This window comes from Erpetoichthys calabaricus, chromosome 10 (assembly GCF_900747795.2).
Source record: "Erpetoichthys calabaricus chromosome 10, fErpCal1.3, whole genome shotgun sequence".
NCBI classification, from domain to species: domain Eukaryota; kingdom Metazoa; phylum Chordata; class Cladistia; order Polypteriformes; family Polypteridae; genus Erpetoichthys; species Erpetoichthys calabaricus.
The window spans coordinates 92,839,440-92,843,555 of record NC_041403.2 but is presented as its reverse complement, the minus strand read 5'-3'; the positions used below and the strand labels follow the sequence as shown (position 1 = coordinate 92,843,555).

The 4,116-nt window shown below is 39.5% G+C and overlaps 2 protein-coding genes across 2 annotated transcripts in view; both read right to left on the bottom strand.

Moving 5' to 3' along the window:
• Positions 1-4,116, bottom strand: part of ndrg3b (ndrg family member 3b) — a 1,230,027-nt gene that overhangs the window by 1,078,251 nt on the left and 147,660 nt on the right. The gene's annotated exons all lie outside the window — the stretch shown is intronic.
• Positions 1-4,116, bottom strand: part of id1 (inhibitor of DNA binding 1, HLH protein) — a 739,503-nt gene that overhangs the window by 675,721 nt on the left and 59,666 nt on the right. The gene's annotated exons all lie outside the window — the stretch shown is intronic.

Sequence of the window (4,116 nt, the reverse complement as noted above, 5' to 3'; positions counted from 1 at the left end):
AGGATTTTAAAATCTGCCCTAAACTTAACCAGGAGCCATCCATCCATTATCCAACCCGCTATATCCTAACTACAGGGCCACGGGGGTCTGCTGGAGCCAATCCCAGCCAACACAGAGCGCAAGGCAGGAGACAAACCCCGGGCAGGGCGCCAGCCCAGCGCAGGGCACACACCCACACACCAAACATTCAATAGGGACAATTTAGAATCACCAATGCACCTAACCTGCATGTCTCTGGACTGTGGGAGGAAACCCACGCAGACACGGGGAGAACATGCAAACTCCACACAGGGAAGTTTGTTACCCACTGTGCCACCATGCCGTCCTATATGTATATAAAATTAGATCTGGTTGTTCCATTGTCAACCTTAATGTATAAATATTTTAATTAGAAAGTCTTTTTGTGATATGAGTGAAGGTTTGTTTTGCACTTTAGTGATTAAATTTCCTTAAAAATACCTGATTTATTTTGCATTTAGTATGCTTACATTTACAAGTAAATGTGGAATATCTTTATTTTTGATTAATCTGTGGAAAGCACCTAAAGTTGCATGTACATGTATGATCAGGTGCTATATAAGTAAAGTTATTATATCAGTTGCCTCCCACAAATTCAGCAGTATAATTCCATGCCGTTACCCAGCATATTGACCTTGTGTTATAAAGCCATGACACATAGAAGGCACTGTTCTTTGTGGAAGTCCCTAACTAAGAACGAGAACCTCCTAATATATTTCTAAATGTGCTTCCTTAACCGTGTTAGTTTGTGTCCATTGGTGGAGATTGCAAGCCTATGACTGGTAGTGGTGGATTGCATGTTAAAACAATTTGAGTTAACTGACTTCATTTGAGTTAATGCTGCTGGAGCAGTGGTAGAACAGAGAAGAGGCAGGACGGTTTCACTTGATTCTCTTTCTGAGGAGGCACCTGTGCCATTGTTAATATTTTGTTTTCTTTTGAGGTCTTAAATGAGAAAGTCTGGTAATGTAGCATCTCAGGAACAAGACATATTGGAGGTAAGCCACTTTTGTTTTCTACTCAGTAAAATGACATTCTGTTCTGTATTTTAATACATTCTTATGGTGTTGGAGAGTGGTGACAATACTACTACCACTAGTTAAGTAGTAATTACTTCTTATTCTACTGTAGACTCTATGATGTTAATATTCTGTAGTTAGTGGATATCTACAACTACAACTGCTACTGTTTGGGGAATTGCACCCTGGTTGTCCAAATCATCTGGGCAACCCACCAGCTTATGCTCAATTGGGGTCAGGGGCAACAACATCTGCCTCACTTCCCCCAACTACATGCCTAAAACCGAGTCAGGACCCTTCCTGAGACTCTCTGACAACCATGTACACAAGCTGTTGGATTTAAGTAGAGCCTCTGGTGCTTCTAACCTCCTCCTTCTCATCTGGTGCCAAGGAGCAGGTCTTGTAAGTTTATGCTGTTCAAGTGCATTATCTCTCCCACTCCCTCTCTCCCCCTGCATATACCCTTTATGACCAGCTTCACCAGATGGCTCGGTTTCTTCTGGTAGTGTGGCTCTTCCTCGATCCATTTGACCCTCCTGGAATCTTCATGCCAAAACACCACTACTCACTACACTTGATACTACCCACCTGAATGTACCTTGGATACGCCCCCCCACAAATGTCATTAGTGAGAGATTTGTTTAGGTGGTCCCCTTCTCTGTTTCACAACCTCACTTAGATCTGCTGCTAGAGCCAAGCTTGGGCTGTTGAATTCATTGTACAGAGTAGACACATCAAACAAAACATAGTACAACTGTAACCAGGAAAAATGGCAGTTTTGATTTTATTGAGTATTTGAGGTTGTGTTCAGGGTCTATTAAATAAATGAAGAAATATTTAAATAAGTACATTTTTTACTTTCCCTGTGGCAAACAAGTTTCCCTCTGGGATAATAAAGTATACCAAACTTAAATAAAAAAAAAACATATTTCAAGACACATTTAATTATTTATGATAACATATCATTTTCATATTAATAATTTATTGTCACTTTCACTATGCATTTATTTTTTTAGTTTTTTTTTCTGTAATATTCTTCCCTAACCTTTTGGCAGGAAGCATATAAATATGTCTGAAATCCCACTTGCCCCCTGAACAGTTATCTGATTACTTTTCATCTTAGACTTGAGTTGTGTGCTCTCCAGTTTCTTAACTTCCACCTTCCTCCGCAGATCACCTCCAAGCACTAGACGAGCAGGCTTGACAGATGGAGATTGGCTGGACCAATGCTGGTGGTATGGCCTCACGTAGGAGCGATCACAAGTGGTGTCTATGAGGTATTGAGCCTGTGCAAATTGTTTTGTGAAAGAGAATGAATGAAGTAAAAAAAGATGTTGGTGGCAAATTGAAAGGCAGAACTTCTTGGAATGGATGTGTGGTCACGGATTTCATTATGTGTGCTCCTCATTTTGTTTTAGGGTTTTGTCTATTCCTGTTTTGAGCCTCCTGTTAATTTGAACTTGAGGGATGTCAGCTTGGGTCCTGAAACATTTAAGCAAGTGATGTTTTAAGTTGATTTTTTGCCTTGTTTTCTCCCCATATCAACACCAACCTCTCCAACTGTCTGTTTGTCAATCCATCCATCCATCCATCCATCTCTTGAAGCCATTTATTGCATCATTTAGCATCTGATTACCAGAGCTTAACCCAGCAGCTTTGAGTATAACTGCAGATGCAGCTCCAGTCTATCACAGTGCACATTCAGTTTGCAGACTCTCACTCACTCTCACATTAAGTTTCTTATACAAAGAAATATGAATGTGTGTGTCCAAGCTGTTTGGGCCTGTGAGACGGCTGTAGTAACCAGCCTGCTGAGCCTCCTCGTTTACTCTATGTCCCACTTTTACCACATTTAGTTAATGATAGGAAGGTGTTTGGCTGTTTGAAGAAAGAGATCTACTCATAAGACACAAGTTTCAAGATAAGGTGATGGAACTTTACAGCTGTTATACTCACTCATCATGGCGTTGAAGAACAGTAAAGTGTTGAATGTTGATTGGCATGTGCAGGTAAGAATTCCTTGTACTCGGAATACATGAAATAATGCCTCTATAAAGCTATGAAGTCAAATTCTGATGACAGGACACATCCATTAATATATACTTATACTCATGTCATGTCTATCATATTTTAGTCAAGTGTTTCCATGATAATATTGTTCAGTAGGTTGTAACCCCACTGATGTATCAGACCTGTTGCCACACCACCCTGCCACTGGAATCTACAGTAGGCGACCCACATTCACAGTGACATCAAAGCCTTGAATGTTTAAACAATTCTAGTCATGTCTCATCAAAGGAAATGTGCATTTCTGAAGATTATACCTTTAAACCTAAAAATGTTTATGCTAGTGGAAATAACAATATTCACTTATATGGTCAATGATTGTAGATATGATAAATTACTGGAAACTGTTACTGAGTCTTTGAATCATTTTAAAGACAGGAAAGGGTTTTATCCAATGCATCTTTCATTGTGGATGATATGTGTCACTTCCCCAAGGCCCTATTGGTGTGCGCGTTATGCAAATAAGGCAGATTCTGACAGTCACGCGAAAAGTGAAGTTTACGCTTTTTCTCCTTTGTTCTTGAATGAAAAAGGAAAAACAGCATTCACCATTCTGACATTCAGTTAAACAAAAGAAGAAATAATAATGCACTGGTGATGCAGCTGGGTGCGTAGCAGTACGTGGATATCCTCTTGAGAAGAGATGCAGGTATATTTGTTTTACCTTCCAGGACTTGTAGGGTATTTGCTCATTCCCATTCCAAAATGTTGGGGCAGTTGATGTTATAAACCTATAAGTTTATGATTGTCACAATAGTTATAAATACTCAAGATGGTTACACAAAAGAAATCTGGTTACAGTATATAATACTTTGTCTTATTCTATGCAAATATAAAATACAGTTTATAGGCATGCCAACAGCCTGGACTGCATATACGGTACATGAAGTATTCAAGGAAGGAACCATAAAGTCAAAGGGCATGCTTAGACAATCAGCGCTTCATTCAGTGAATTTTTCTTTTGTGACCAAAATGAATCTTGACAGCAACTTAAAGCAATACACCAACCATA